The sequence below is a fragment of the Carassius auratus genome, chromosome 25 (assembly GCF_003368295.1).
Source record: "Carassius auratus strain Wakin chromosome 25, ASM336829v1, whole genome shotgun sequence".
NCBI lineage: Eukaryota > Metazoa > Chordata > Actinopteri > Cypriniformes > Cyprinidae > Carassius > Carassius auratus.
In genome coordinates, this window is record NC_039267.1 from 22900270 (window position 1) to 22926420 (window position 26151).

General features: G+C 39.7%; 1 protein-coding gene across 2 annotated transcripts in view; it reads right to left on the reverse strand.

The window, feature by feature from the left end:
• Nucleotides 1-26151, reverse strand: part of LOC113043668 (excitatory amino acid transporter 2) — a 67540-nt gene that overhangs the window by 23245 nt on the left and 18144 nt on the right. The window lies entirely within an intron of this gene.

Genomic DNA, 26151 nt, shown 5'->3' on the forward strand with positions numbered 1-26151 from the left:
CATGCAAATCAAGAGGAAAACTCCAAGATATCGGCCCTAAAATTCGGCAGCACATATCGGCCATCAGCTGACCCTGACCTCTAAACATCGGCATCGGCATCGGCTATAGAAAAACCCATATCGGTCGATCTCTAGTTTAAATCACCCGGTCTGACACATTCTCTGATGACTGCCAAATGGGCAGACAGGGGAATCAATGCCTGCAAGGACATCCACGCTGATGAAGAAGCAAAGCGGGGCTCCAGTGCTCACAGATGATAAATCACATACAAAATGACTTTCTAAAAGTCATAGTTGGCTCACAAAAAGGAATTTATTCCACTTTGTGTAGTAGAACAACAGACTGAGAAAAACTGGACACTGAAGTCATAAAAAAATGAAATAATGGCTCAAAAGAAGAATACAATTTAGAAATTAAAACTTTATTAAAAACTTATAAGGGCTTTCAGGCTAAGCCCGAAAAAGGAACATGGGGCTGACCTTCTGTGAACCCACCAACTACGGGAGGAATTGTAAAGGGCTGGATGGGGTGACGGTTGAAGGCAGGTTCCTCGACAAACTGATCTCTGGACACGGAAACTGGCCTTAGGGACGTGGAATGTCACCTCTTTGGAGGGGAAGGAGTCTGAGCTTGTGCGGGAGATTGATAGGTATCGACTGGAGATAGTTGTGCTCACCTCCACGTACAGCTAAGGTTCTGGAACAACGCCCCTTGAGAGAGGCTGGACTCTCTACCACTTTGGAGTTGCCTGCGGTGAAAGGCTTGTGTGGGGCTGCTCATAGTTTCTCAGCTCAACTGCTGTGTGTTGGAGTTTATCCCAGTGAACTACAGGGTCGCTTCTCTACGCCTTCGGGTCAAAGATAAGTTTCTCACCATTGTCTGTGCTTACAGGTTGAATGGCAGTGTAGAATACTCAGCCTTCTTGGGGTCTCTATCAAGTCAAGTCTGCTTTGTCAATTCTTCAGTTACCTAAGGAGATGGAACGTTTATTTATTTTAGACTCTCTTATTTCTCCATCTGGCGATTCGGTTGATACGGTTGTCAACAGGTTTAGGGAAGTGAAGAAACAAGAAGAAGCATTCGTTCAGTTCCTTCCTCGCCGCACTCAAAGGGAGGGGCCATCAGCCACCCAGCACCCTGGTCCTTCAAAAACCAGGGAGGTTAAGAAGCGGAGCGTGGCGGACCGGGCTCCACCTTGAAGGGATTGTGCACAGGTTCGCCGTGCTCAGCAACCTCCCAAGCCAGACATCGGGACTGTCCTTGATAAGAAAAGGAAGTCCTGACACTCTGGCACCCTTGCTGGTGGGGGTAGTCCCTCACGGGGAATGGCACGCTCGAGAGATTTTCACCCCGCCCCGTTACCCTCACAAAACCCCTCCATCCCCGCCACTTTGTGTGATTCACGGGGAGGTGGTATCCAGTGAGATATTAGATGTTCCAGTGTTTCCTGCCATCATTCAGGACACGGAACATCTAAAATCCTCTCAGAAGGAAGTATTAAAATTGGTACCACTCTCAGAGATTCTGGCAGCGTGGAAACTTCTGCCGGGCATTTCTGCATGGGTGCTGAGCACAGTACCGATAGGATACAGAATATATTCGTCATCCTCCACGTTTCAACGGCGTGGTCTCCACTTCTGTGAAACCGGAGCTGATGCAGGTACTTTCTCAAGAGCTACAAATCCTTCTGGGTAAAGGGGCCATAGAACATGTTCTTCTTCCAAGGAGAGAGTCGGGCTATTACTGCAGATACTTCCTGGTTCCCAAAAAAGGTGGGGGAGTGCGTCCAATCTTGGATCTTTGAGACTTAAAGCGGAAAGGCAAAGCGCTCAAGTTAAAATTGTTAACCGTCAAGATGGTCGTGTTGTAAATTCGGCATCGCGATTGGTTCATCACGATCAATCTGAAGGACACATATTTTCATATAGAAATTTTGACACAACACAGGTAATTCATAAGGTTCACTTTTGGGGGCAAAGCATACCAATTTCGGGTTCTTCCATTTGGCCTAGCCTTATCACCCCGCACGTACACAAAATGCATGGATGCAGCACTGGCTCCATTAGGACTCCAGAGCATTCGCATTTTGAATTACATCGATGATTGGCTGATACTAGCACAATCGCAAGAGATGACGCTACAACACAGAGACATCGTGTTAGCTCATCTAGTTTCTCTGGGGTTGAGACTCAACACAGAGAAAAGTGTTCTCTGTCCGACCCAGAGAATGACTTACCTCGGGATCATTTGGGATTCGATCACGATGCGGGCACAACTGTCTCCCGCTCGGATCAAGACCATTCAGCAGACAATGAGCAAGGTCAGACTAAGCCAGGATCGCACTGTTTGTCAGTATCAAAATATGTTAGGTTTTATGGTTTCAGCATCCACGGTGATTCCTTTGGGACTGTTGCACATGAGACCGTTTCAGTTGTGGCTAAAAGCCAGAGGATTTCATCCAAGAGCCAATCCTCGAAGGCGAATAAAGGTGACACGCCGCGGGCTTCGTACACTATCTCTGTGGCTCAGACCCCGGTTCCTTGCCTTGGGTCCCACTCTAGGGGCACCGTGTCATCGCAGATTGCTAACAACGGATGCCCCTCTGGTGGCTTGGATGGCCACCCAGCTCGAGGGGAATGGGGGGGGGGTCATCAGCTCGATTGTTACATCAATTGCCTCGAGATGATGGCCGTATTTCTGGCTCTGAAATATCTCCTCCATTTGAGGGGCTGTCATGTCCTAGAACACGTGGACAACACAGTGACAGTCTCTTATATAAATCACCAGGGGGGTCTGCACTCACGCAATCTGAACAAGATAGCGAGGCAGATTTTTCTTTGGGCCCAGGACAGGCTCCTGTCACTGTCACATGATTTGAATGTGGGAGCAGATTTACTGTCCAGACAGGCACTACTGACGGGGGAATGGAAACTCCACCCAGAGGTAGTGAAACAGATTTGGAGAAAATTTTATGATGCAGAGGTGGACCTCTTCGCCTCCCATCAGAAAGTGCAATGTCCCCTCTAATTCTCTTCAAGTCAACCAGCCCCCCAGGGTCTGGATGCGATGGAACACTCATGGCCCAAAATGCACCTGTATGCGTTTCCTTCAGTCTCTCTGCTCCCGGGAGTCCTAGCCAGAGTTCGCCAACAAAGGTCTTGCCTCTTGCTGATAAGCGCCATGTTGGCCAAACAGGGTATGGTTCTCTGAGAAAATATCTCTCCTCGATGGCTCGCCATGGGCGATTCCGGAGAGGAGGGACCTTCTGTCTCAGGCAGGGCGCATGATATTCCATCCCAGGCCCGACCTGTGGAATCTTCATGTTTGGCCCCTGAAGGGTACCAACTGAGGAACATAGGGCTTTCGCCAGAGGTTATTGATATCATTCTTAGTGCTAGGGCTTCCTCCACCAGTTATGCCAGTAAATGGGGTATGTTTGACAGGTGGTGTGTGGTACACAATGTTGATCCAGTCAACTGCCACATTGCTTCAGTTCTGGACTTCATGCAAGAGAAATTGTCAACAGGCACATGCCCTGCTACTCTTAAGGTTTATGTGGCCGCTCTTTGGCTTGCCATTTGTCATTTGTCATTTGGCTTGACAGCCTCTGCTCTCTCGCTTCCTTCGTGGGGCCAGATGACTGACCAAGGCCAGATGGAAACCAAGATGCCTTCTTGGGACTTAGCTATAGTTCTCGAGGGTCTGGTTGAAACCCCCTTTGAACCTTTAGAATCAGCGTCTGATAAACTTCTGACTCTAAAAATATTTTTTTCTCATGGCAATAACTTCTTCGAAGAGAACTGGGGATATGCAGAATCGGTCATGCTTAGATTTTGCCCCAGGGAGGGTAAAAGTGATTTTGCATCCTCATCCTGATTACCTGCCAAAGGTTCCCATTTTTAGCTCTCATCTGGTCATTCTAGAGGCCTTCTGCCATCCGCCGTTCACAAAGCTGGAACAGGAGAAATCTTATAGTCTGTGTCCAGTCCATGGTCTTCAGGCTTACATCCACTGCACTAGCCAGTGGCATAAGTCGGAGCAGCTGTTCGTCTGTTATGGTGGTGGTAACAGAGGAGCAGCTGCCACCAGGCAGACCATGTCTCACTGAGTCAGGGATGCTATTGCTTTGGATTATGAGGCACGCAGTCAAGCTTCACCTATAGGTCTTAGAGCTTGCTCCACAAGGGGGGTCGCTTCCTCTAGTGCGTTGGCAAGGGGTGCCCCCTTAAAACAGGTTTGTGATGCGGCAGGCTGGTCCTCTCCGCACACATTCATAAGATTTTATAGTTTGGATGTCCATGCTACTCTGGGCTCTCATGTCCTTGAGTCAACATCACAAGCTAATGTCTAAGGGCTTTCTTGTGGTTTGGTAGCACACCTGCACAACCTTAGGGGTCCAGACATTTTTCAAGCACAGCAGCGTGGGTATTCTCGTTCCCAATGTGCTGAGCAGCACAGCATCAACTGAAGTTTTCGAAAGGGAATGTTCCCGGTTACTTAACCGTAACCTTGTTCCCTGAGAAATTGGAACGAGATGCTGCACTGCATTGCCATGCTTAATATGTCCCAGGACTGCTCTTCAGACAAAATGTCCTGTTGATGCACCTGTGGCGTATCTATTTATAGCCCTGTGTTGCGGGCGCGCCCTGATAAGGGGGTCATGGTTTCCTAACAACAGCAGATGCCAAAGGAGTGCAATGAGGTAACAGAGTTAAATGTGATGGTGTTGGATGTGTTACTGTCGACCCTGTACTGCCTGAGGTCTTCCAATCAGTCAAGTGTTGAGTCTTTTTCTCTATATGTGTGAGTGCTGAGTGGAAGGTAGTGGTGATGGCATCATCAGTTGAGTAGTTGGACCGGTATGCAAACTGGAAAGGGGTCCAGGGAGGGCGGGAAGGAAGACTTACTGGATGTCAATCAGTGCATGTGGCACCAGGACACCCTAGGCCGGAGATCGATGATTGACTTTGTGGTCATTTTGTCTGACCCTTCGGCCATTTGTATTGGACACTCGGGTAAAGAGAAGGGCGGAGCTGTCAAATGATCACCACCTGGTACCGGCAGGCCTAGTGGGCTGCAGCCTAGGTGGTTGCGGAGACAAGAACTCAGGTCTGGGAGGAATTTAGAATTTTTCAAAGAGATTCAAAGAGATTCTGGCAAACCGTATGGTGCCTCAGGAGGGGGAAGCAATGTCCTGCACATACAGTTTACAGTGGAGGTGAGCAGCTGTTGGTGGTTAGGGACGGTGCCTTTTAATTTGCAAATCAGGGTGGTTGTCCCCCATTTTTCAAGAAGGAGGACTGGAGGATGTGTTCCAACTCCTGGGGAATTACACTCCTCAGCCTCCCCGGGAAAGTCTTTGCCAGGGTACTGGAGAGGAGAATTCAGCCAATAGGCAAACTTTGGATTCAGAAGTAACAATGTGGTTTTCTTCCCATCTGTGGAACATTTAACCAGCTCTATACCCTCTCCAGGATACTGGAGGGTTCATGGGAGTTTGCCCAACCAATCCACATGTGCTTTGTGGATTTGGAGAAGTCATTCAACCGTGTCCCTCACGGCATCCTGTGGGGGATGCTGCGGGAGTATAGGGTCCGGGGCCCTCTGCTAAGGTCTGTCCGGTCCCTGTATGACAATAGCAGGAGCTTGGTTCGCATTGGAGGCAATAAGTCAGACTTATTCCCGGTGCATGTTGGACTCCAGCAGGCCTGCCCTTTATCTCCGGTCCTGGTCATTATATTTATTATACATTATAAGCGCTGCCTCAAGTGGAGGAGTTCAAGTATCTTAGGGTCTTGTTCACAAGTGAGGGAAAGATGGAGCGGGAGATTGACAGGAGGATAGATGCTGCTTCTGCAGTGATGTGGTTGTTGTACTTATCTGTCGTGGTAAAGAAGGAGCTGAGCTGCAAGGCGAAACTCATGATTTACTGGTCGATCTACGTTTTTCACCTATTTTCACCTATGGTCATGAGCTGTGGGTCATGACCAAAAGGACTGTCAAAGCTTGGCTCATTGAATATCTGGTCCCTTTCTACGAAAACATTTTTGTAAATAATATGATCACTGATCATAACCTAGTTGTGCTCTATTTGACAGAAACCTGGCTAAAACCTGATGATTACATTATTTCAAATGAGTCCACCCCACAAGATTACTGTTATAATCATGAGCCGTGTCCAAAAGGTAAAGGGGGAGGTGTTTTCAGTATTTCCAATAGGGCAGGCTTTAATTATAACTAGTTTGAAGTAATGGTGCTTCATATAACATTATCCAGAGAACAAATGTTAATAATAAATCGCCTGTTATGTTTGTACTGGCTACTGTATACAGGCCACCAGGGCACCATATAGACTTTATTAAAGAGTTTGCTGATTTAACATCCAAGTTAGTGCTGGCTGCAGATAAAGTTTTAATTGTTGGTGATTTTAATATCCATGTTGATAATGAAAAAGATTCATTGAGATCAGCATTTATAGACATTCCGAACTCTATTGGGGTTAGACAACACCTCTCAGGACCTACTCATTGTCAAAATCATACTCTAGATTTATTTTTATTTTTTTTATTCTTTATTTGACAGGGACAATGAACAATAAAATATTGCCCCAGAATTAGCTACAGAGCTAAATTTCATCTGCTGTCCCTGGGCAGGAGTAAACCAAGTTATCAAAAACATACAAATTAAACACGGTACAATACAAGAAGTATGAAAACATATTAAAAAGTCATTACCTTATATAATCAATGATCACAAACCTGACTTGCTTTTAAAAATATTTTCAAATGTAATTTAAACTGCACAAAGTTTGTACACTGTCTAATATCAGTTGGTAAACTATTCCAATTGTTGACAGCTTTTACAGAAAAAGCTGATCGTCCAAATTCAGTTTTTCTAAAATGCGCTTCACAGTCACCTCTTAACGAGGCTCTTGTCTGTCTTATGCTGTCATTGCGCAATGAAACAAACATCTTTAAAGGTGGAGGTGCAAGATCATTCACAATTTTATACATTAAATTACAATCGTGAAATATTACAAAGTTTTTAAAAGTAAAGAGATTATGTTTTTGAATTATAAGACAATGATAATGTCTGTCAGGTTTCTTATCAAACACTTTCATAGCACGTTTGTATAAACTATTTAAAGGTCTAAGAGTAGATTTTCCTGCTTGGGACTATGAAGTGATACAATAAGAGAAGTGAGGAAAGATTAAAGAGTACAGAAAGATTCTTGCAGATTCTGCTGAAAGTTGACTCCGTATAAATTAAAAATTCTAAGTTGAGGTGTAACTGTACAAACTATTTTTTAGCATGTTTTTTTAATGTTAATTATCTAAAATAACTCCAAGGTATTTAAAATCTGATACAATTTGTAATCTGTCACCATTTACTAATATATCTGGTATAACCTCATCCATCTTTCTAATCTTAAAATACATGCAAGCAGTTTTCTGGACATTTAACGATAAACAACACTAATTTAACCAGTCTGAGATTTTGGTCATAACAGCAGATAGTTTTTGTGATACCTGTTCGTTTGTTTTAGCACGTACATAAATCATCAAACATCTGGAAGTTCATTCAGGTACAAACTAAAAAGTAGAGGTCCTAGTATGGACCCCTGAGGTACCCCTGTTAAACAGTGTCTTGTTGAAGATATACATGTTTTGATCCGGGTGCATTGTTTCCTTGATGTAAGGTAAGACTCAATCCATTTCATTGTATGCACAGAAAAATTAAAATGTGCTAATTTAGATAATAAAATATTATGGTTTAAAGTGTCAAATGCTTTTTGCAAATCAAGAAACACCGCACCCACAACCCCACCCTTATCTAACTTTAATCGCACTTGCTCAATGAAATAACATACAGCAGTTTCCGTAGAGTGCCGTTTACGAAACCCAAATTGCATGGGGCACAATAAATTATTTTGTGTCTCAAAAAATTTTACAATTTGTTCAGTTACTACTTTTTCTGTTATTTTAGATACAGCTGACAAAATTGAGATTGGCCTATAATTTGCTACGTTTAGTGGATCACCTGCTTTGAAAATTGGGGTAACTATCCCAGTTTTCCAGCAGTTTGATAAAATTGATTTCTTAATTGATAAGTTCACAAGGTGTGTGATTGGTACTTCAAAATTTTCACAGTTATTTTTTAAAAAACTACAATTTAAACCGTCTATATCTTCAGCGTATGAGTTTTTTAAGGTTTTTATAACATTCTCAATCTTATTCTCTGATACTGATTATTAAATAAAAAGCAGTTTCAGCTGAGTTAACAGAGTTAGGTTCTCTATGTCTGATACCAAATTTATCAGTCAATCTTTGAACTGAGTCAACAAAATTATTATTAAAAGTTTCTATAATTTCATCAGGTTTATTAAGTATTCTTCCTTCATGATTTAATTCTGAACATTTAGTACATGATTTAGATTCTTTCTTTATCAATTTATTAATAGTTTGCCACACCTTTTTGCCATTTCCTTTAGCCTCATTTAAAATATTGATAAAATATTGTGCCTTAGCCTGCCGTAATGTCTTAACCACCTTATTCCTTAAGCTATTAAACATAAGTCGATCCTGTCGTAAACCAGATTTTATAGCTTTTTTTAGAACATTATCACGCCTTTTCATGAGCATCCATACCTCTTCCGAAATCCATGGTAGGTTGTTCTTTCTATGCCTATTTCTAACAAATTTTGTATATTTATACTTCTATAAACTTTTTATGCCCTGTTTCCAAATTTTCAGTGGATAAAAGGGGTTCCCAGTCAATCTGTCCAAGCTCTTCTTCTAAAGCACTCATATCCTTTTTTGGTTTTCTAAAAGAACAATTCTGTTCATTCTGTGTGGTTTCATGATAAACAAACCTATTTTTATTTAACTTCCTAGATATGAGAGTTAAATTATGATCTGATAATCCAGTTAAATAGTTAAAAGCCTTAGTAATTCTATCTGGTTTATTAGTAAAGATAAGATCTATTATAGTTCGCGAAGTAGCTGTAATACGTGTGGGGCTCTTAATCATTTGTATAAAATCATACAATTTAGTTATCCCCTTCAATTTTTTTGGGTATTTTTATCAGACCAATTAAGATTGAAATCCCCCATAACAATACACTCTTTACATATATTTTAAAATGATCATAGTATGAGATATCGGATGAGGGTGGTCTATACACTGCAACTATAATAAAAGACATTTGCGGAGATAGTGTAATCAAAACCGCGATACATTCAAATTCATTAGAACACTCAAGATGGACTTGTTTACTTGTCAAATAATCTTTAACATAAATAAGAAGTCCTCCCCCTCAACCAATTTTCCTATCGTGTCTGTAATATTTATACCCAGGCATTGCCAAAGCAGCGCTAGGAGAAGTTTTAGTTAACCACGTTTCAGACAAACACAAAAAATCTAGATTTGAGTCCAAAAGTAGATTTTCAATTTGTTCATGTTTTAATGACATACTTCAGATGTTTAAATGTCCTCCTAAAATACCCTTCGGTTTATTGTCACATGGAATTGATGTTGATGGTATTGAAATTATGCAGCTAAGCGATGATATCCCAGATCATTATTTCATTTAGTGTAAACTTTATATAGCTAAAACTGTAAATTCTACTTTTTGTTTCAAGTATGGTAGAACTAGGGCTGAAACGATTCATCGAGTTACTCGATTAACTTGATCACAAAAATTCCTTGAGGCAAAAACTCTGCCCCCCAAAGCCTCGTTATAATCCTATGACGTGCTCTATATGCGCAGGGATCTGATTCACATGGACCGTTGTTCAATATTTAGGAAGCACACCATAGCGCGTGATACATTTTAGCTGGTGCGATGGCGGAGAGTAAAGATGTCCAGAGAATGTCTAAAGTTTGGGATCATTACATTCTTAAAAAAGAAGAGAACAAGGTGCAATGTGTCTACTGCAAAGCAGACCTGGCATTCCACAGCAGTACAATTTCAATGATTCAGCATTTGAACCAAAAACATCCACTCCATGCTGTTTCACCAAGCGTCGCTGAAACAAGGTAATGTAGCCTAAGCCTATACATTGATGTTCACCGATTTGAATCCAATACTGTTTTTGTAGCGATGTCATGATGCGGTTTGACTAGATATGATGTTTAGCTTTGATGTCTTTAAGTAGTAAACGTATTCACGTTCATGTGAGAGTATAGCTTTAAAAAAAAGAACCCCTTGACACACACACGCATGCACCCTCGTCTCTCTCATGCGCCAGTCAGACCAATCGCGGCAATGCATCACATATGCTTAAACTTTTATGTAGCCACGCAACAATAATTTCAGCATGCATTCACTGTATACATGATGTTGTGATGCAATTTTTTTCGCATGGAGGCTTCAACTAAAATGCACCACAGTGCAAGTGGTGCAAGACAAATGCAGCATTCTACTGAAAATTAATGTATGTATTTCTGCCGTACCAAACTGCAACGAAGCAACTGGTCTGACTGGGGCGTCACTCTTCCACACACACACACACACACACACACACACACACACACACACACACATACACACACACACACACACACACACACACACACACACACACACACACACACACACACACACACACTCACTCACTCACTCTCTAGCTCATCTAGGTACATTTTAATGTTTGTTTTGAGATTACAGCTTAAAAAGTCTGATTCATATTTATAATTGTTTTATTTAATTTTTTTTAATATAAATTGTATACATTGTGTACATGTTTGGCTTGATATTTTATATTCATTTATTTTTGTTCTCAGGTGGGCAATTTGCAGAAGGTGCAATCCTTTTTTTGTAATGTTGTATTAAAAAAGACAAAACTAAGGCCAAATGGCCTTTTCTATTTAAAGGGTTAGTTCACCCAATAATCAAAATTATGTAATTAACAACTAACCCACATGTCATTCCAAACCAATGAGACCTCCGTTTATCTTCGGAACACAGTTTAAGATATTTTAGATTTAGTCCGAGAGCTCTGTCCCTCCACTGAAACTGTGTGTACGGTATATCTCCAGAAAGGTAATAAAAATATCATCAAAGTAGTTCATGTGACATCAGAGGGTCAGTTTTGGTCATACATTTTGGTCCAAAAATAGCAAAAACTACGACTTTATTCAGCATTGTCTTCTCTGTTGTGAGAGAGTTCAAAACAAATCAGTTTGTGATATCCGGTTCGTGAACAAATCATTCGATGTATCCAGATCTTTTTGAACCAGTTCACCAAACCAAACTGAATTGTTTTAAATGGTTTGCGTCTCCAATACACATTAATCCACAAATGACTTAAAGCTGTTAACATTTTTAATGTGGCTGACACTCCCTCTGAGTTCAAACAAACCAATATCCTGGAGTAATTCATTTACTCAAACAGTACACTGACTGAACTGCTGTGAAGAGAGAACTGAAGATGAACACTGAGCCGAGTCCACATTTCTAGCATTTGTAAAACTGCATTATTCCATCTAAAAAATATATCTAAATTACAGCCTATGCTCTCAATGAAAAATGCAGGAATGTTAATCCATGCATTTATGACCTCAAGGTTAGATTATTGTAATGCTTTATTGGGTGGTTGTTCTGCACGCTTAGTAAACAAACTACAGCTAGTCCAAAATGCAGCAGCAAGAATTCTTACTAGAACCAGGAAGTATTACCATATTAGCCCGGTCCTGTCCACACTGCACTGGCTCCCTATCAAACATCGTATAGATTTTAAAATATTGCTTATTACTTATAAAGCCCTGAATGGTTTAGCACCTCAGTATTTGAATGAGCTCCTTTTACATTATACTCCTCTACGTCCGCTACGTTCTCAAAACTCAGGCAATTTGATAATACCTAGAATATCAAAATCAACTGCGGGCGGCAGATCCTTTTCCTATTTGGCGCCTAAACTCTGGAATAACCTACCTAACATTGTTCGGGAGGTAGACACACTCTTGCAGTTTAAAAAGTTTAAAGCCCAATCTCTTTAACCTGACTTACACATAACATACTAATAAGCTTTTAATATCTAAATCCGTTAAAGGATTTTTAGGCTGCATTAATTAGGTAAACCGGAACCGGGAACACTTCACATAACACCCAATGTACTTTCTACATGATTAGAAGAATGGCATCTACGCTAATATTTGTCTGTTTCTCTCTTAAGCCGAGTTCACCGTAGCCACCAGATCCAGTCTGTGTCCAGATCAGAGGGCCACTGCAGTCACCCGGATCCAGTACGTATCCAGACCAGATGGTGGATCAGCACCTAGAAAGGACCTCTACATCCCTGAAAGACAGCGGAGACCAGGAAAACTAGAGCCCCAGATACAGATCCCCTGTAAAGACCTTGTCTCAGAGGAGCATCAGGACAAGACCACAGGAAACAGATGATTCTTCTGCACAATCTGACTTTGCTGCAGTCTGGAATTGAACTACTGGTTTCGTCTGGTCAGAGGAGAACTGACCCCAACTGAGCCTGGTTTCTCCCAAGGGTTTTTTCTCCATTCTGTCACCGATGGAGTTTCGGTTCCTTGCCGCTGTCGCCTCTTGTCTTGCTTAGTTGGGGTCACTTCATCTACAGCGATATCATTGATTTGATTGCAAATATATACACAGACACTATTTAAACTGAACAGATGACATCACTGAATTCAATGATGAACTGCCTTTAACTATCATTTTGCATTATTGAGACACTGTTTTCCTAATGAATGTTGTTCAGTTGCTTTGACGCAATGTATTTTGTTTAAAGCGCTATATAAATAAAGGTCACCTGACTTGACTAGTGAGTACAATTGACCTAATTGTGTATCAGAAGAAGCTGAACAAAAAGTAAAGAAAGGGGAGAAAGGCAATACTCAAGTGCCTTGCCGGTGTCCTTGCTCGATGGAGTCGCACAGGTAGAGCCGATGGTCTTTACATAATCATCACCTCGTCTTAAAACGAGGAGGCTTCACACAAGGGCTGCCGTGACCGCTGCCAAGGTGAAACTAACGTATCAGGTTACGAATGTAACCATGGTTCCCTGAGTAGGGAACGAGACACTGCGTCCTCTAGGAGTCACTATGGGGAACACCTCGTCGTAACCCGTGTCTGAAGCATACATTGAAAAAACACCAATGAGTAGGCCGGCGACAGCCCCTGACGTCACTACTGGTCCAACTATGGATAAATAGGCGCGGATAGAACACATCATTCACTTCTTCGTCTGAAGCTTGCGTCTGAAGAATGGCAGGAAGCTAGATGATGCACTGTCTCGTTCCCTACTCAGGGAACCATGGTTACATTCATAACCTGAGACGTTCCCTGTCAAGGGAACTTCGAACTGCATTCTCTAGGAGTTGCTATGGGGAACAGTGCCGCAATTCTGAGGGAAGTGCAGGCCAGAATCATGGCGAACACTAAGTACCAACTCTACCATTTCCATGGGATTTGCCCCTCACTGCAAAAAATCCAATTCACAAAAAGTTAGACTAATGATTATATTTTCGTTAACTGGACAATTAAATGCCAAAATGTTGGCTTAACTAGTGAAAAGATGTTGGTTCAACAATCGTTGGACCAACCTAGTATTAATTGTAATTTCGATTTGTAAATGCAAGTTAACAAGCACTGAAGTTAGTTTGGAGGTTGGAGCATGCGTACTGTAATGACCATGAAATTGGCGCATGTGCAATGAAGCACACCAACACCAAACAGACAAAGGAGCCTCACCCTAACTGTGGTGGATACGGTAAATAAGCTAAAGCCCCAAAAAGTCAGCATACTCCTTTAACTTGAATTTATGTTGCTTGTTTTGTAACATGTTTTGTGTTAACATTTTAAAATGTTGAACATTTAAGGTATTTAGGACTGGTTGCATGAGATAGCACTTTGAATGTTTTTTTTTTACTTCTGCATACTCATTTAATTAGGAATGAGTATGGCTAAAGTTACCAATGTGTTTTTGCTGGTTTGAATTAAAACCTGGACCATAATATCAAGCATGTAGTAATTATTTTTAACCTTGTGATGCTGTTTAAAAACACAATTTTAGTCAACTGAACATACTTTATTAAGTCAAGTTTAAATAACATTAAAAGTTGAAATGAAAATTTTTTAACTATAAAAACTCAATCAGCTGAACAAAAGATCTTAAGTTGGGAGACGTGTGACCTTACTCAGTGAACTGAGGTAAGTGAACTACTTCATTTAAAGGTTGAGTAAACTTAAAAAAGCTGTGCAGCAAGTTGCCTTGTAACTTTAAGTGAAGTCAACTTTTCTTTTTTTACAGTGATGGGATGTTAGCAACTGTTCTTGACATTACCCCTTATGGCCGAAAGCCTAGACTACATACCCACCTTACTTATTAGGGCCTTGGCCCAGGGTGTAGATTAAGGCTTGGAATCAAGAAAGTTTCCTTTAAAGGGATATGGCAAAGAACCTAGCATTGTATTACATGTTACACAGGGGCTACCGCTTACTCTTGCATAGGCTTGCTGAAGGAGCTGTCTCAACAGATCCATAGCAACACCCTGTTTAGATAGGTATCTGAGGATAAATGTTTGGGACTTGAATTTCATCGCAATGACGCAAATCCAGTAATTCCGTAATTAAAAATAATAATAGCAGCAGAAATGTACTTAGTTCAGGGAAAAGTGTATACAGTATATAAAGCCATTACAATGAAACAAAATATCAAGTGCTTCTTTTTATTTTTATTTTAACATAAAACTTTACAAAAAGATTACCTGTTAGATTTACCCAAAACAAATTATATTTTATGTTTAACCACTAAAGAGACATCAGAGCCAGCTGCAAATATCAGAATGACTAGGCAAACCTCCCACAGAAACATGTGATCTGGCTGCCTGAAACCGGAAACATGAAGCCAGTATCAGGGCTATCATATCGGCTGGACATAATGCCATCGAGTGTTTAGCAAACACTGTAATTGAGCATTGCAAAGAAACTCACATAAGAGCAGATGTAAAAAAAAAACAAAAGAGAACGAGTAGATAAAATTTATCACTCTGATTCAGACCAGAACATTGATTACTCATCTGGATCACATCCTTTAGGTCTTGCCTACGTCCCCGTTGACCCAAGATTCCTCTTACCCCTACCCACAGGTGGGGGAAGTGAGTCATGACACTAGCCTTCTGTGCCCATCTCTGATCCTCAGATCGAGACGGACCAGGACCCCTATGTTGTTCGGGCTCAGATCTGGACCTTCATGGAATGAAGGATTTGAAGGCAGCTTGACATTTAAGTGAGATGTATGCTGAAGGGGTTTAGATGGCAAGGAGGGAGATTAAGAGAAGAGAAATCTCTTTCTACAGGGGAGCATCCTCTTATAGCCGCTTTTGTGCATCGCCTTGATCTCAGCATAACTCTTATGCTGAAACCAATGGATGTGAGAAGAAAATGGTCTCTTCCATTCCTTTTCAATCACTGCATGGAGATCAGGCAGAAATGGAAGGCTCACCTGAGCTGGAGGGCTATGGTTAGAAAGATAACGCTCATCAAGGCAACCTTGCGGTGTCACCTTGCCAGCAGACTTCCATGGCAATTCCAACTTGCCTCCAATAACCTCCAATAGCTCTTCATATGCAGGGCATGAAACTCAGCCTCAGCTTCTTTGCCATCCTCAAACATCTCCTGCTCTTCCTAGGTAGAACTCAGCAAGATATAACATCATTCTTACGAGGCTCTCTCTTGTCCGCTGACCACACGAGCGCGAAAGGGAAAGTACTTAAACTCGTCAGCCGGATCCACCTGTGTTCCCCACGAGCTCATTCTCTTCTGTGCCAAAGCAGCGGCAGGTTCTGAACCACGGGAAGCAGATGGCTGCCTTTTTTTTCCTTTTTCCTCTGAAAGAAAGACAAACGAGTGTGGAGCTTTTTCATTGAAAAAATGCTCACAATGCACGCAGATTGCCTTCTCAATGACATCGCGTGCATGCTCTTCACCCAAACAAATGACGCAAAGATTGTGTGTGTCATTGGGTGTGAAATTACGCTGACTCAGATAAACTCATTGTCTAAACGCTTGCTAGTATTCACCATGATAGACAGAGAAAGATCACTCTTACTGGTTCTTTCAGATGCATGCTTCAAACAAAACAGTCAGTGAAGACGAAGAAGAGAATTACGTTTTCTCCCGGCGCCTATTTATCCATAGTCGCGGCGGTAGTGACGTCGGAGGCTATCGCAAGCCAACTTGTTGGTGTTTTTTCAATGTATGCTTCAGACATGGGTCACAACGAGGTATTCCCCATAGCGACCCCTAGATGATGCAGTTTGAAGTTCCCTAGAAAGGGAACCAATTTTATACTTGCCCGAGTACTTGTAATTGAAGTCAGCTGGCCACACCTTTCCTTAAAATATCAGAGTGCAACATTTACAGTGTAACATGCAACATGTATTCTTATTTGTCAACACATTTTATCTTTATTACAAATCTTGTTTGGTTTTATTTTGTATAATTGCATGTAATAATTTTTTAATAATTAACTTTTTAATGCTTATGCAAAATGTGAAAGTGCAAATCTATAGCATGTTATATTTATTTGTACAATAATATTTAACTTAACCTGCTTTGTATCTTTATTATCTAATACAAAAGAGATTATTAAAACAAGTTTATGAGAGTCGTGCATCAATTTAATCCTAATCAAGAATACTAATAATCAATGAATTGGAGCAGCATTGGCCATTAGATCATGTTAAAACATTAAATTGCCTTCAATTTACAGGTTATAACTGCATCTGTCTCGGTTGTAGACTTTTGAAAATGTATTTTTAATGCAGATCCCATACTGTAACCTAACTAAGTATAAATGTGCTCTATTACTATTCACATTCAATTGTCTGTGCGGAAAATTATTAATAACCATGCATGCCAGGAAGGCACCCTCGTGATCACTTGATTTTTTTTCCTGATTTCGAAATAACTTAAAAATGCGGTGACTCACATACGTGAGAAGTACAATCTAGAGAAAGCATGAAACATCTTATTTTAAATGAAACAATTCAAAGCTAATTAAAACAGTATTTAATACTCCCTGATTATGTAATCTGTGAAGGTTGCATTTCTCTCTAATGGCGTGTCCATGTGGAGAGAGTCAGCACTGTGAATGTCATCTTTTACATAGGTGACAAGAAAACATTTGTTTATTAATAATTAATTAAAATGTCTCCTTTTTCACAATTATTAGGCTACTTCTTCCTGTGCTTTGTGGAAAACTTAATGCGTGTGCTTGAGCACAGAATATATTCAGGCTCATTATGGATTCATTTTATATAAACGTGATTAGTTCAATAATGACTTGAACAACTACCAGTAACTAGAAAAATCTTATGTGGGGGGCAGACCTATTAAATTCCCTGTTAAAGTTTTTAAAACATTTTATACGCATTTGCATAAATTCTGCTTTCAGAACGGTCCAAAACAGAGAGACGACACTTTCGGCTAGTTTCTTTTTTCTCTCTCTCAGAAGTGAAAATAAAAATATCAGTGTCATCAAGCAGATAATTCTTATGTGTTTATTACTGTCTCTATTAGCCCTTCATGAATTCAGTCTTATATGTATTATATGTATCTCATTTTGAATATAAAGCATCAGTTTTGGACACAGCAAAACTACACTACACCTGCTTTTAGAGCATTGCATTTCAGCCCAAGCTCGACATGTTCACACAGACAGAGACGTCAGAAAGTTCATCCTGTTTATTTCTCTTTTTTACAGAAACACAACATTTTGTTGTTGGTTTTCAGTATTCCTCTCTATTAGGGCTGGGTAAAAAATATTGATTTCTCGATTTTAATCAATTCTCATTTTTCTGAACCAATATCGATTCTTAAATCCCAGGAATCTATTAATCATCCTGTTTTCAGTTGATGAATGAATGGAACATTGTAGTGCACATCCCATCCAATAACTCACAATAATCTTTGTGCTTTGTTATTATTGATATGAAACAAAGTCTCAGATTTCAAATTACGTCCATTTTCTTACTAAATTCAAAAACATAAATACCGTTTTGGTGCTGTGGCGTGAGATCGCTCAGGCTCAGCTCAAGAGAAGCACATAATCTTCTCTTCCTCAATAATACCAGTTACAGCGTGAAATAAACATGAATGAGCATTAGGGCTGTCAACTAATATTCTAAATTTTAATATATATTAAAAAAGGTGAAAATTAGAAACGAAGGTGACAATTTGAACACTTAACCTTGAGATTATTAGTAGAACAAAATATATGGATATGAGAACATGTACAACTAATTAGTGCTGGGCGGTTGACCAAAAATGTATATACAGTTTGTTTTTTTATTGTTTTTTATTATTATACCGGTTTCCGGTTTATGACGGTTTAGGTGTCTAAACAAGCAGCACGTGCTGTCAGTGATTTCAGCCACTAGAAGCCGCTTTCACACTGTATAATGAAAACAGAGCCTTCTCAGCCGCTGCAGCAACAGACCCAACCCGGGAAACTTTCAGCCGCTCTAGCAGAGGACGAAACACGTAGAACTATCAGCAGGGATTTTTGCCGATAACTGACTGTTCCACCAATCAACTATCGGTGCCGATTAATCGGCAAAACCGATAAATCGGTCGACCTCTAATCCCGATGCACTGCATCCTTAATTTTCAATTTTACTTCACAAGTGATGTGTGCGCGCGTATGCGTGTGTTCACCTATTCGGGAAGTCGCAGTTACATTCCAGTTAAGGTTTCAAGGGAGTAAAGCCTGTTTATGCCATTAGGAAATTAAATTTGGTAAAATAAATGTTTTTAAAATAAATGTTCATTTAAAAGCAGTGCTGATTCATCAGTGTATTATGTAACCATTAGAGATGCACACAAAGCTTGCATTTCCAGGTATGTCCCTCTTTGGCTGATTTATTTTCAAGATGGAGGCTCAACATGGCTTCCGCCATTAGAACAATTCACTCGTATGTATTTTAAATGGCAACTTACTTATACACTTACGAGACTACTTAATTAGTTGTTTGAATTGTATAAACATTGAGAACATATAATTTTGGCAAAAAAAAAAATCAAATTTAACTATTACACAGTGTAGCTTTAATTACTCTTGTCTTGACTCCCTCTGCTATTGTATGCTACCACGACAAAGCACATCAGTACATTATTATTGGTATTCTGTAATTATCCATCTGCCTGCCGTAAGGTTGCTGACCACTGCACCATTGGGTATCTTTGATCTAAACTTGTAGGACCACCATCCACAATCCTAGAACTGAGGTCTAACAGTAATTTGTAATCGGTCATCTGTCTTTCTTGGTCTTGTCTGGTTCTCATTATATACAAGTTCACATTTTTCATGATATCTACATTATTAAATGATTGAAATTGCATTTGTTTGAATATTCCCAGAGCAGTGCCCGGTGTTCTGTCCAATCTCATTTTGTCTGTGCATTCTGCAGGATGATGACGAAGCCTTGATCCAAAAATCCACAGGGGAGACGACAGTGTGAATATACATTCTTAAATTCTGTGACAGATCAGATGACAGCAGGATTGCTCTGGAAGGCCAGAACATCTTGCAAGGCTTGGACAACTTTGCGTTAGCTATGGCAATGCTAATAGTCTTATGTATGCCTTAAAATCTCAACTACCCACCTGAAATGAAAAATACATTTGAGGTACTGCAGAAGATAGTCTTCTGTTTTTTAATAACTTGATACTGTTCGTTTACTTCTGTAGCACATACATAAAAATGAGTTGTACTCTTAAAAGAAATGCATGAATTTGACTTCTTATGATTTTAAAATTGAAAACAAAAATGTCAAGGTATGCTTTTGACAACTTGATATTGTTCACCTTTTCCTCTACACCTGTTTGACAGTGTATTTGTCTTAATGTTTTTGTTGCAGTTACTGTATGAATGGTTATTACTGTTCACCTTTTCCACCACATGTTTGACTGTGCATTGTCTTTTACTTGAAGTGATGAATAAATGAAATGAGTAAAGTGATATGAGTACTTATGTGCTGTCATTGTTCATTGACATTTGTTCATGGAATCTAAGCTATTTTTAACTTCAGTCAGCTTTTAGTATTATAAAACTTAATCAGGTTAGTTTTATTTATTGAAACCTCAGCATATATGAATGCAAAATATAAAAATGTCATGTCAGTTTAACAAGCACAAATTATGTATCTTGAACATATATAAATCAAGTTTATTTAACGAACAAATGATTTATTTTTAACATAAAAATCATGTTCGTTTAACAAGCACAAAATATGTATCTTTAATATATAAAAATCATTTCTGTTTAACAAGCAAAAAATATGTATTTTCAACATATATAAATCATGTTTATTTAAAAAACAAATTATGTATTTATAACATATAAAAATCATGTTCGTTTAACAAGCAAAAATGATGTAGCTTTAACATGTGTAAATCATGTTGCGTACACCTAATTTTATTATGTGCAACCGATGTACATATTTTTTTTATGTTAATCCAACAGTTTTTTTTTTCAGTGTATTCTTTAAGCGTTAATATCTACAGATTTCATTTTATGCAAGTCACAATGATTTGAGAAGGCTAAATTGATCGAACATGATCAACCCAACTCTCTCACTTATAAAAAAAAAAAAAAAAAGTTCCTAACATTTTTCTAAATTAATGAATAATGAAACAATAAGAAATAAAACTTTTCAATTAAAAACAAAACTGAACTACTTTAATGGCGAGAGAAGAGACACAGGCTCCCGTCGGACTCGGGCCAAGGATACTTGTAAGAAGTCGGCCAAGGGCTGCTATAGGGCTTAGGTTTGAGGCCCGTGCCTCAATAAGAAAGTGGGTTCAATATAAGTCTCTGGAACATAAAGAAAAGCACTTGGAAAAACAGTAAGTCAACCATCAGTCTCAACCAAAACGGGATAAAAAAACCTTCATAATTTATAGCAGTCCCCAATTTTACAATCCCTTGTCCATGTTGAATGTTGTAATTTTCCTTTGTTTCTTCAGTGTCCTTGCATTTTTAGCTATTTCAGCATTCCTTTTCGTAAGATGTTCATTCACATACACCTGCGTGTCCTTTAGCTTTTTTCCTTGTTTAAAAAGTTCTATTTTCTGTTTACTGTTTTCAAAACTCAGAATGATGGTTCTTTCCATTTGTCCGCTTCTTAGCAAGCAGCGATACTCTCCTTGTGAATAGAGGTGTCCCTGCTATTGAAGAACTTAATCACCTGCTCCTCCAGCGTTAGTTTTTCCCCTCTGTTAAATCAACTTCGCTGCTTTCCCCTCGGATGACATTGGAGTAGGTGCGGTGTGTTGTTTTTAGGCCACTGATGACCAAATCTTCTTTTCTTGTATATTGCTCCAAGTCATCAACACTTTTCTCCAACTCTGCAATTTTCTCATCCTTCTGTGCGAGTAGGTTGTTTAATTTCTTCACATCCTCTACCAAACTGTTTATCTTGCCCACATTTTCAGCCATTCCATCAATTTTCTTTGCCAGTTCTCTCAGAGCTTTCTTGACATCCTCCATTTTAAATTTGGCTAGTTTTCACACTCTTGACATGTATTATCAAAAGTGCCCCAAAACATCAAATATGATGGGAAATACTCATACAAGTTAAATCCCAATGTCCATATAAAGCCATAAACTTCACTTATCTGCTTGGATGTCAAGTAATTTTCATGATTTTTGACGGATTGTTCAAGCCAAACATATCAGGCAGAATTTTCAATAATGAAAATAATGATATTAAGATGCTAAGGTGCACTCTGAAGGCATTTTTCAGGTCTTTTTTTTTTACACAGGGTGTGTGTGTTTGTGAGATTCTGGTGCTCAGACAAACAATATCGTAATATACATTATTACACAAATACTCGACAAGTTCGCCACTGTGAAAATACTTCTAAAGTTTTAACTGGCCACTGGAATTATGGAACTTTTGTTTCCTGGTTCCTTTGCCTAAACTTTCAGAAACAGTAATCACTGCCGCATGTCAGTGTTAATGTGCATGCTTGCATGTATCTATATGCGGTCATATATGATAAAAAAAAATTCAAAATAAGAAATACTCCAAAATGACAGAGTGTGAGACAAAAGGCAAATCTCCATATCATTTTAACAAAGTGCCGTGGTGAACATCCAATCCACCCGCTGGACAAAAGGTAAAAACAGCACCAGGCTCAGATCTGCCATGTCTAGTAGAACTTGAGCTAAACTCTAGAAATGCACCTTTAGGGCCACCCTCACATGCATACAACTACAAACAAACAACGTCACGGAAGGATGTATGCAGATGAACATCAAATTTTCAATTTTCAATTACCGAGCAAACAGGTCCGTGGATGATGCAATCAACATGGGATTGCACTTCATCCTGCAACATCTGGACAAAACAGGGACTTATGTGAGGATCCTATTTGTGGACTTTAGTTCGGCTTTCAACACCATCATCCCAACAACCCTCCAGACCAAACTGACCCAGCTCTCTGTTCCTAGCTCTATCTGTCAGTGGATCACCAGCTTTCTAACAGATAGGCAACAGTTAGTGAGACTGGGGAAATACACATCAAACAGCTGCTCCACCAACACTGGTGCCCCTCAGGGATGTGTTCTCTCCCCTCTGCTCTTCTTCCTGTACACCAACGACTGCACCTCTAAAGACCCCTCTGTCAAGCTCCTAAAGTTTGCAGACGACACTACAGTCATCGGCCTCATCCAGGACGGTGATGAGTCTGCTTACAGACAAGAGGTTGAGCAGCTGGCTGTCTGGTGCAGTCTTAACAATCAGGGTTCTAAATTAACTTTTTTGATCACCAGCCAATCAGAATTTCCACTAGCCATTTTTTTTCCGGTAAAAATAACAAATTATGAGTGCCACTGAATGCATTTGATCATTTTATTAACATTGTTGGCATGAAAAACTTCCGTTTATAAACCTTACTCACGAATTCATAAACTGTTACCTTGGTTTAACAAATCGTGCCCACGAATTTCCAATCCGTGCGCTCAGTTTTTGTAAACCGTACCCTCGGTTTTTGAATCCGTACCCACAAATTCATAATCCGTGCGCACACTTTCGCAATCCGTTCCCACGGATCTGTAAACCGTACTCACGGATTCATGCAGCAAGCTCCTGTTAACATACAGTTTTATTGACTATTATTATGTGGAATAGGTTTAATAATAATAAAGGAATAATCTTATAATAGCAACTGATTATTATTGTACAATAAACCTGGCATTGTGACTAACTCTGGAGTAATTTTTTCCTCTGTTGTAAATTGTTTTGGATAAAAGATTCTTATGCATAACCTGTATAATAATATATAATAATATATAAGTTATTTTTATCATTTTAATTTTTAGGCTAAATAAATGAGTACAAGAAAATAATTCATGAATTGCTTTATTTTTAAATAAACTTTGACAGTTTTGTAAATGCTTGTCTACAATTCTTTCTTAACATGCATGAAGACTTATTTTTCTGATTTTATTATACTAAGCTCCATCCACCCCACCTGCCGGAGTTAGATGCATGTTTCACTGTTAATGTTATTAATAAATAATGAGGCCGAAAATAACATTGCATTCAGTTAGAGAGAAAAGGAATGAAAACATAACTGGCATATTATTTGTTTTGTATTGCTTTTTACCCTTATTTTCTTTTTAGCTTTTTTTTTTTTTTTTCATAAAATACAGGCGCCTGTGTCTTATCCTATTGGTGATTAATGTAATAATCACTATTAAAATAAACGCTAAAAAGAAGACTATTTGTGAATGCTGATCGTGGACTCATTGGATACTATGAAAAATAATGTTTAATAAACAGAAATGAATCTGCCTGTGGGGGCGGAGCTACAAATGCGTGTCAGTTTACAAATACAAATCCGAGGGAATGGATTGTGAAAGTGTGCGCACGGATTATGAATTCGTGGGTACAGATTCAAAAACCGAGGGTACGGTTTACAAAATCTGAGCGCACGGATTGGGAATTCGTGGGCACGGTTTGTTAATCCGTGGGTACAATTTGTTAAACCGAGGGAACAGTTTATGAATTTGTGAGTACGGTTTATAAACTGAGGGGACGGATTGCAAAACCGTCGTCACGGATTGATTTTTTTTTCTCCTACAGGTGACGTGCGGGGCTCTCCGTAATATCCTCATCCCCTGCCTCGTTCCTCTTTTTGCCCCCAGAAATCTGTCCCAACCACCGCCACATTTAGTTTAATCTTAATTTTTTTCTTTAATAGCTAACTCCCTCCTCTTTCAGTCTATGCTCCCTGCTCTGGCTCCATTCGTTCTTTTTCCTTGTGTTTTCTGATGGACGCTATTCGTTTCCATGTTTTTTCGCGCTGGTTTCACTGCAAACTGCGTGCAGACAATGAGAATATGAAACGTCATCACGTAGCATTACAGCACAGTGTTCATGGGAAATGTAGGAAGTGCTGCCAGGGGGATAAATGACCGAGAACAGAGCCTCATGTCATGCATCACCAGCCGAACTGGCTAGTAAGTTTTAATTAACACCCGCCAAAATGAATTTTAACCCGCATTTGGCGGGTTGGCGGGTGTTAATTTAGAACCCTGTTAACAACCTAGAGCTGAACACGCTCAAAACAGTGGAGATGATCGTGGACTTTAGGAGAAACCCCCCTGCACTTTCCCCACTCACCATCATGAACAACACTGTGACTGCAGTGGAGTCATTCAGATTCCTGGGAACCACCATCTCTCAGGACCTGAAGTGGGACCTTCACATTGACTCCATTGTGAAAAAGGCCCAGCAAAGGTTGTCCTTCCTTCGCCAGCTGAGGAAGTTTAACCTGCCACAGGAACTGCTGAAACAGTTCTACTCCACCATCATTGAGTCTGATTAATTGTTGTTGTTTTATTTTTGTCTTTTTATTCTCATTCCAAATGATCAGAAAAAAATGAGAAAAGAAGTACATTATTACTATATTACTGTGCCATAGTAATATTATAAAGCCCTAAAAAAATAAACTCTGGGCGACAGATCCTTTTCCTATTTAGCACCTATACTCTGGAATAACCTACCTAACATTGTTCGGGAGGCAGACACACTCTTGCAGTTTAAATCTAGATTAAACACCTATCTCTTTAACCTGGCTTACACATAACACACTACTTCGCTTTTAATTTCCAAATCCATTAAAGGATTTTTAGGCTGCATTAAGTAAGTAAACTGGAACCGGGAATACTTCCCATAACACCCTATGTACTTGCTACATCATTAGAAGAATGGCATCTACGCTAATATTAGTCTGTTTCTCTCTTATTCCGAGGCCACCAGATCCAGTCTGTGTCCAGATCAGAGGGTCACTGCATTCACCCGGATCCAGTACGTATCCAGACCAGATGGTGGATCAGCACCTAGAAAGGACCACTACATCCCTGAAAGACAGCGGAGACCAAGGGCCCGTTCTTCATACATCGCTTATTACATCCGAGATCAAATGACACATCCAAGATGATATCATCATGCTAATCATGATCCGGCTAATTGGGTTCTTCGAACACACCTGTTGTGTATGATCAGTATCGCTGGATTGAGTTATCTGAGATAATTGCGCGTTCATGTGTTGGCTTAAAAGGGGATATGTATCGATACTCGAAACCATGATCCGCAGTGCAGTGATTGGCTGGTGGCCAGACGGCAATGTAATGACGTCATATAATTTAAAACAACACCTGACGAAAAACTTGACAAATTTCTGGACTTTTATAAGGAAACAGCCAAGCAAACAAAACTACATAAATGTTATAATAGATACATGAAACAGATAATAGATACATGTTTTTTTTTTTTTAATTTTCATGATTCCCAATTATTTAGATTCGCAATTTATGCAGTCTTTACATTGTTATTTCAATGTAGAAATTATCTATTCATTTCATTTTATATTTGGACAGATTTGTTACGTGACAGCATTAATGAAAGTTTCTCAAGGGTCAATATCATGTTATCTGCATCTCCTGCGCTCCATCAAGCCACTCTTATAATAGCAGTCATCACTCAAAATAATGCACGACTCTATTATCTGTATAGCATGTGTGTACGACTCTAATACAATTATGAAGTAATAATTTATGACAAATAAATATTTCAGTGAGTAAAACTGGCTGTCTATAGTA